Here is a 9,285-nt window from a genome sequence, read left to right as displayed (position 1 = left end):
GTTTTTATTCTATTCAATTAAACCCTTCAATTACTTGTGATCTCTTCTTTTAGGTTTTGTTTTCTGGGTTATTTAGGGGAAAATTTATGGAGTTACGGGATGGGATTACAAGAAGCCAGAAAGAGCTCATCCAGTGCGTCCTTACAACCTGCCGCCAAAAACGAGTGTTCTTCAGGAAACTCTGTAAGTTTCTTATCTATCAATATGGTATGACACCGATTTGAAGGCTCAGTATTTCACATAATCAAATATGTATTGTTTGTAATCTCCAAGTCCACCAATCTGTTTAGTTCATAACTTCATATGGGATTAGGATCGAGCATCTTTTTCCTGAACTTTGCCTAAAATGGGGTATGTTTAGTCTGGAGTTTCTATATACCTAACTTAATTTGGGATTAATTTGGAGGATCAAAGCTATGTGTGTGGACGTCTCTTACAGCTTGTTTAAATGTGAACTTTAATGATTTGGGATTTTTTGTGAGCGGATGGGTTTTCTATTTGGCTTACTAGCTATGTGATTAGATAGGTATTTGATACTCGGACTGCACTTTAAAATCCGGGGCTTTGTCCCCCCCCCCCCCCCCCCCCTGAAGCCTCATGTTGACATAATGAGTGAGCAGAGGTACTTAATTAATTACATAAACCAACTAACAAGGAACACAGTTATTATAAAAAGAATTGCAACTAGTCCTAAGAATTAAAGTCCGGGTCAGTGACAAGAGAACATCTTTTATTCATTATTTGTCTATGCATTGTGAAAATACTAACGATGTTGATAGTATATACTGTCTATTTGTGTAAATAGTGGTAAAGATTTGGTTTAGCAGTAATGTTGATGATATGTTGTTGTGGACTTACTGAAGTGCAGGGGTTATTAATATGATTGGACCCGCTATGAGGATCGAAGCTTTGAAATATATCAATATATTAGCTAACCAGTCCAGGTGTGTTTGACAATTCTCTTTTATCATAATGTATCGTCTATGCGTAATGCCGGAGAATATGGCTCTTAGACTTCGTATTGTTTGCAATTCCATTATGTTAAATGCTTAGTTCTGGTATCTCTAGTGTGCTTACTTTGAATTTCTTTAGGTTATATGGCTCTAAGTGCATATTTCATTTTGTTATGTGTGAAATCTGGCGGCAGTAAATGAAAGAGAACAAACATCATTTTGTTGCAATATAATGTTATTCTGGTTGCTTCCAGATCTTGGCCAAAACTAAATAATGATTTTCAGATCATATGTTTGCATCCGTGCAGGTGCGTTATGGTTTTTTTGCGCATGCCTAAGTTGATATCAGCAGCTATTTGGTGAGTAATGAAATCTTGAGTCATATATATTATACATGAGTCTTGATTTAAACTTAGAGAACTGAAATATTGATGACCATATGTTTTTTCTTTCTTAGCTTAGATTTTTGGATAGTTACTGTCAATTTCTAATTAAGGATCAATAGTTATAAAATAACCACACGATTGATCTCAAACTATGTTGCATGGATACGGCAATTGGAGGCGTGTCGCCGTGTCCGACACGCCGATACGACACGATACACATATTACTAAAAATCTTTGGTAGTTCAATTATGTTTTGATATTGGTATTTGAACCCATACTACTGGACTACTACTTCACTGAATCACTGAATTTAAAAGATTTCCGTCAATAGCCTTGGTGTTATAAGTTCAGTATCTGAAGATCATGATAGCAACTAAAACTGTGTAGGCAATAGGGTATAGGACTACTTGATATGTATGTAGGAACTTAGGATGTTCCTCCACATTGATTTTCTGCATCAAATTATGTGTAAGGGCCTTATGCTTTAATATCTTTGGGCAGTGTGTTGAAAAGTATCCATCTAAAATGATATTGGCTATTGATGTTGAGTATTGATTATTAAAGTAGAAGTAATTAGATGTGATGATTTAATTGTTGAATACTTTCATAAGATGAGTTCAAGTGCAGCATCAACCGAACCGTCCGAACATAGTGTTAATACAACTGAGGTGGGAAATTGAAGTGCTCCTCTTTGGAAATATGTTACTAAGCATGTAGTACTTGATGACGATGGAAATGTTGTCAAAGCCGCATGAGGAAATGTTAGCTGGGAATGTAAGTTATGTCATGTGAGTTTCAATGGGTCACATTCTAGAGTTAAGTCTCATTTGCTTAAAGAGAAAGGCACAGGAGTCAGGGCTTGCAGCAAAATCAATGATGATCAGGGTCAAGAAGTACATCAGCTTCTAGCCTTTTGTGAGCAAAAGTTGCGGGAGAAAGCTCCTAAGAAAGTTTCTTTGCCTCCTTCAAATATGTCTATGTTAGGAAGTGGTTCCACTTATTTTCCCTTGGAGGAAAGGGATGATGCAAGCAAAAAGAGAAGGGTGGTGAGTCCACATCTTCCCAAAGCTTTCAAGATTGAAGAGAGGTAACAATGTTATGCCGAAGTTGCAAGATTGTTTTGCACTAATGGATTACCGTTCAATGTCCTTATTTCCGAGGATCCTACATTCGTGCTTCACACATTCCGGGTTATACTCCCTCGGGGTACAATGAATAGAAGACCACTCTTCTTGATAATGAGAGGCGCAATGGGTGCTACAACCCGTTAAGAAGACATGGAAGGAGACCGATGTGAGCTTGTGTTCCGATGGGTGGACCAATGATCAATATGATGGCTGTTTCCACCAATAGGGCTATTATGTTAAAGGCAATAAATTCTGAAGACCAATATAAAGACAAGCATGAAATTAGTAAATTGCTTTTGGAATCCATCAATGAGTAGATTGCTTTTGGATTCTATGATGTGGTGCACTCCATCTTGATACATAGGTGGACTAGGAATTCTACCTCTCTTTATTGCCTAGCACACTCCTTGAATCCAAGGTATTATAGTTCTCAATGGCTTAAAGAGGTTCCTAATCGGGTTGCGCGCTCCATATAGAGATCCCGAGCTCAACAATGAAAGGAGAAAATGTCTTCAACAACTCTTTCCAAATTCCCAAGTTTGTAACAAAGTGATGGAGGAATTTGCCTATTTTTCATTAAACATGGGAGATTATTCGACACCCGAAGCTTTGGAGAATAAGTTCCATTTTGAGCCTATAATTTGGTGGGCAAGTTATGGAGCATCTACACTACTTCAAACTTTGTGTCACATCCTGGAAGGGAAAATGACGGTATTAAAGTTAAAAAATTTGGATTAACAAGCGAACAAACGAACAGAGTCCGTTTGAACACTCCCTAGCTTGGAAACTTGTACAAATTTTTCGCTAAACAATGAACTGAGTTTTACATATGTAACTTGAAAAGAAACTCAAATTACGATTTTGGAAACACACGTGAAATAATTATGCAAGCTTTACAATAATTTAAAACAACATAAGGTAATCAAAAAGTCACGGCCCAAAAAAAATACAACTATGGCAACTCAAAATATACATCAAAGGTGACATGGTTTGTGATACAACCTAGGAATTTATATTTCAATAAGAACAAAATACAAGAGAGAGCTATTAGAATAAAATGACTTCAAACGACCCAGAGGATGTGTACTCCTAAACTTCACATTTCATAAACTCTTGCTGGCTCCTGACTTGCACAAAAACTATAGTAGGGGTGAGCTTCGTCTTCGCTCACCCAGTAGGGGCCAGCCCACCTATGTGGTTTGAAAGTAAGGTAGACTAAGTTTTATGAAAACTTAAATAGTTTTAGATGTGAGCTCGAGCTATAAACATTTTTATTACAAAAGGGATAAGTTATCTTTTAGGGAAATCAATGGAAACATGTATGATGACCATCAATAATATCCAGTAAGTGGTGACCGATCCTAATGACTTGTAGCAAAACTATCAAGTCGAGACCAACTACCTTTGTTGTAACAACAAAAGAGTGAGAGTGTCCATTTCTAGGAATGCCCTCAATAATACTGAATAGGTTGGATCCAAATCTTAAAACTGGGCATTGCCCCTCCGGAGGTTTACGGTTATCGACACCGAGGGGTTACCGGAATACCGGACCCCATTTACTCTCAGATCTACTCACTCACAAAGTATTCGTCTATCCTCGAGTTTTAGCATTTCTAAAGCAATAATGCATTTCATTTAACATTTAAATAAATCAACTGAGACATCGAAAATGAATTTAAGGGCACAAAATACACACAGAGGGTTAGCTCACCCTACCTAGATTGAAGTGCAGAATCCTCGCTGCTATTCCAGTTCTGAAATAATGATGATGCTGCTGTTGCTCCAACTTTGTACGATTTCGTTGCATCAACTCTGAATCCATTTATCAAAGAGTTAATACGAATTTACGACTATCGTCAATTGACTCGATTAAGTATTCCTAGTTTGACCAGGAAATTCAAAGGTTGACTTTATGTTGACCAAGTATTTCTAGGTTGACCAAGAATTGACCATGTTGACCAATTATTGATTAAATCTCGGAAAATCTGAAAATAGTCTAACTTCAAATGTCGAGCGAGAAAAAGCATACTTTAATGATATTAAAGCTACTTAAGATCGAATCGACGACTTTATTATTTACCGACATATTTCTAATTAAATGTAATTCTCGATTCCCGAACCGGGTGAGAATCGAAAATGACTTAAGTCGTAATTAGACGTTACGTGAATCGTCGCCATTTGAGAATAAATCAGGTTTTCACTAAGTTACCATAGGTAAAAGTAAAACAATAAAAATCACTCGGTAAAGAGTAAAGAGGTAACTTAGGATAAAACAGTAAATAGTAAAAGTCAAACGGTCAAAGTAACTTCTTGTCAAGGGCAAATTAGTAATCTCACCTCACGGTAAAATAATAAAAAGGTTAAACTGTAACAGTAAAAACCCATATTTTTACCCTAGTCTACTCCGACTTCATTTCCGGTCTCCAAAACTGATTCCAATCAAGCCTATACTAACATGCAAACAATTCTAAGCTCTTCAACATCTCCATAACACGACAACAAATTCAAATTTCACAATCACAAAAGAAAAAGGACGTGATTGCTACTTCGAGAAACCAATGATGGAAAATCGATGACCACTGCACCTCTCGGCTTCAACTCGAGCTGCCACTGCGCCACTAAGGCTCCATGATGATTTTCTGCTACTCATGGCCTCCAAGTCGTTCTAGGTTTGAAAGAGAGGATGATGGAGTAGAGATTCCTCAGCAGAAAATCAACAGAGAAAAGGAGGATCAAAATCAAGCTCTAATAAGAGAAATTTGAAATACAATCAAATCAAAACTAGAGGAAGAGAACTGGGCTCACCAATGTATGATTCAAGGGCTGTTAGGGCTCCACTGCGCCATTGAAATGGCGGAGGAGGACGGCGGCAGACACGGTGGTGGAGTTGAAAATGAAGGAGAAACCAAGTCAGACTTCAATTCGTAAAATTGAAGACAAAATGAATTGGGTACTAGGATTAGAGGATAGACTCACCAACTGGAATCAAGGAGGTTTGCCAGAGATCATGGTTTCGCCGACTATCCACCGGCTGCATTTCTCTGACTTGATTTTGATCTGTTGAGAAACAAAGACGTTTTTGTGATCGACGAGCATGGTTGTGTAGAGAATGATGAGGCGAACCCGATGGTGGAGATGCATGTGTGAGTCTTGCCTTGGCGGCTGAGCCAGGCGGAAGAGAAAAGAGAGTTATTCTCTCTGTGTTCTCGAGAGAAATGTGTTGGGTTTCCAGCCCATGTGTTTTTCCTAAGATGGTTTCTTAGAGTATGGTGTTCCAGTAAGGATAGGGAATCCTTATTGATGATGGTTTACTTGTAGAATGAGGAGGCTTTATAGCCTACCACTATTAGGAATAGGATTCCTATTTGGTGAGGAAACATGTTTGTCCTTATGGCTATATAAGGAGGGGTTATGCTCTAGGTTTAGGCATCACAGAGACAAAGAGCATAGTGTGTTTCATTCTCGGTTAGAGGGTGAGAGAGGGCAGAGAGGAGAAAGATATGAAGAGAATAGAGTCCTTGTTTTCTTAGTCTTTCTTGTGTACCCATTATTAATATAGTGGAAGTGTGTTTCTGTCCGGTGGATGTAGGCAAAGCTATTTGCTGAACCATCTTAAATCTGTGTTCCTGTGTTCTTTTCTTTGTGGTTGTTTCTCTTGGTTTGCTGTGCTTGTTCTGTTTCTCTGACTAACTTGTTGACTGATTCACTACAAGTGGTATCAGAGTCTGGTTGAAAGTTGGGTTCGGCTGAAATCGGTGTTGTCAGAATAGATGATGATGTGAAAGGCACAATGATCAAACTCACCCACAAGAATTGGGTGACGTGAAAGCCAAGAATGAAGAATATCCTGTGTTGTAGGGATATGTATGAGCCCATAGAGGGTGCGGTTGCAAGGCTAACCAATATGGATGATGAAAGGTGGCAAGAGAAGGGCCACATGAAGCGGATGTGTCGAAAGTAGAAACAAAACAAAAAGAAAAGCAAGTACTAAGATGAAGATAATGGTTATTCTGCTTGTGTTTCGGATGAGCTTCTTACTTTACAAGAATGTTTATATATGGGTGATAATGGTCATGATTGGTTCGTGGATACGGGTGCAAGTTGTCATGTTAGTTCTAACTTGGAGCTCTTTTCTACATACAAGGTAGATGGCTTTGGGATGTTAAAGATGGGCAATTCAAGCTACTCCAAGATTTCGGGAATAAGAGATATTTGCATCGAGACTAATCTAGGTTACCATATGACATTAAAGGATGTGAGGCACGTTCCGGATCTACGTGTCAACATATTGTCTGCAAGTGCTCTTGACATGCAAGGTTTCCACCAGTTTATTGGTGATGGGAAGTGGAAGCTGACGAATCGATCGTTGGACGTTGCTAGTGGAGAGTTTTGTCGTTCCTTGCATAAGACACATAGTTTGGTGTATAAAGATGACTTGAGTGCAATGGGTGATACTTCTTCGGACATACGGCGTCATGGTGACGGCCATATAAGGAAGAAAGGCGTTCTGGAAAAGTAGTCCCAAATGTCATTTTCCAATGGGTTTTCTAACCAGGGTGAAGATGGTCAAGAGTTGTTCCACCAACAGGGACATGGTGATGAGTTGTTCGATTAGGGGGAGCCTGATCAGGGGGAGCTGCATGCTCCAACCACATAGTTCTGCCTCAAGTCAGCTTGGGCGGACTCTCAGTGATGGAGTCGCGCCGGTGTACCTCCCTCATGGTCTGGAGGGGGAGATTGTTGGGTTTCCAGCCCATGTGTTTTTCCTAAGATGGTTTCTTAGAGTATGGTGTTCCAGTAAGGATAGGGAATCCTTATTGATGATGGTTTACTTGTAGAAGGAGGAGGCTTTATAGCCTACCACTATTAGGAATAGGATTCATATTTGGTGAGGAAACATGTTTGTCCTTATGGCTATATAAGGAGGGGTTATGCTCTAGGTTTAGGCATCACAGAGACAAAGAGCATAGTGTGTTCCATTCTCGGTTAGAGGGTGAGAGAGGGCAGAGAGGAGAAAGATATGAAGAGAAAATAGTCCTTGTTTTCTTAGTCTTTCTTGTGTACCCATTATTAATATAGTGGAAGTGTGTTTCTGTCCGGTGGATGTAGGCAAAGCTATTTGCTGAACCACCTTAAATCTGTGTTCCTGTGTTCTTTTCTTTGTGGTTGTTTCTCTTGGTTTGCTGTGCTTGTTCTGTTTCTCTGACTAACTTGTTGACCGATTCACTACAAAATGGGAGAAGAAAAAGAAAAACGGGTTTAAAGGAAAAGTGAGTTTGGGCTCGGGTCAACAAATGGCCTGGGCTAGGCTTTCTCAAGCCCATAAACAAAACCCAAAACTGATTTTTAGGGTAAAAATAAGTAAATTTTTAGAAATTCGTAAAAATAAAACCGAGCGTTAGAAAAATATTATGTGAACACTTCCGACCTCGTGGCGACGTATAGCTTAATACGACGTATTAAACTATATTTACGACATTTAAAATAAATGTCAATAAATTAGTCTTAATGTGTTGGTTAAATATCTCGGGTATTACATTTTGGCTCTCAAGTTGCTCAATTAACCTCGTTCATCTTCTTGTTGTGAACGCATCATATATGGTTTGAAAAGGAACAAGTTGGAACCAAAAAGAGCTCAAGATTTGGTTTATTCATATCAATCTTAGACTTTTGGCTAGGAGAGATCCTAACTACTACAAAAGCAAGGACACAATGTGGGATCTTGCGGGGAATGGTCATAAGTCATTGGTGGAGGAGAATGTTGATATGCTTGAGCTTGCAACTTTGTCCCATTGATGAACCGGCATTGGAGAGGGTGATTTCGATGATGAGATGGAGTCTTGAGGCTTAGCTATGTGGAGGTAAATTATATTTGATCAATATGAGAAGATTTAGTAGGTTTATATAGTAATTGGCTAGCTTTGTAATTGTTGTGGTTTAAATGTGTAGGTATTGGAGGTTATGGAGATAATGCGGATTTCCTAAGATATTGATGCATTTTTATGACTTTTTGATAAGTTTAATTTATTTAGATTATGAGAATTTTGTACTATGATGTTAAACTATGCACTTTGTCACTTGTATTTTGACTATTTGATGTTATTAAGAGAAACATTGTTATGTAATTGATGGATTTTATAACTTTGTAGTGGTATTGTTGATTTATTTTATGTATTAAAAATATATATAAATATGTTTTATTTGCCGTGTCGGAGCCGTGTCAAAATAAGAGTTTTTGAGATTTGTCGTTTCGCCGCATCGCGCCGTGTCCGTGTCCATGTAACATAGATCTCAACTATACGCATGGAGAAACTATTATAATTGGAGAAATATATAATTCACAATTAATTTAGAAAGTAATTGAGAATAAATTTTCTATAATCTACCAGCTTTTCTAACTAATTAAAACTCTCATCTTTGCATGTACTTGAGAATGAGGCTAATCCGACTTCCTTCTATTTTGAAGATTTTTTTAGATTATCCCAAGACTTTGGCATAGATAAAAACTTTAGCTAAATTTATGTGTACTTCTCTGTACCAAGTTATTCCTCTCCATCCATATTGCCCACAATAAAACCAAAAAAAAATCTCAACTTGGAAAGGTTGAAGCAATCTTACCACCATCATGATCCACTCTTCTATACTTTGAGCAACATGGTTATGAGCCCGTAGACCTAGGGGACTTGCTATCCACAGACATACAATTACGTTACAGTCTTTGATAATAATATGTAAGGTCGTCTCAGGCATGCAGTTGCAAAACGGGCACAAATATTACTCCAAATGCACATGTTTCCGATGTAACTCCATTCTTGTGGG

At 38.3% G+C, this 9,285-nt stretch overlaps 1 long non-coding RNA gene across 1 annotated transcript; it reads left to right on the top strand.

Annotated features, from left to right (window-relative positions):
• LOC126791850 (uncharacterized) lies at positions 1–3,333 on the top strand. Its single transcript, XR_007671859.1, has 3 exons — positions 1–183; positions 864–944; positions 1,262–3,333. It is a non-coding gene; the product is annotated as an uncharacterized LOC126791850 (long non-coding RNA).
• Positions 3,334–9,285: the final 5,952 nt, after the last annotated feature.

Source organism: Argentina anserina, chromosome 4 (genome assembly GCF_933775445.1).
Source record: "Argentina anserina chromosome 4, drPotAnse1.1, whole genome shotgun sequence".
Taxonomy (NCBI): Eukaryota; Viridiplantae; Streptophyta; class Magnoliopsida; order Rosales; family Rosaceae; genus Argentina; species Argentina anserina.
This window is presented reverse-complemented; position numbering and strand designations above follow the sequence as displayed.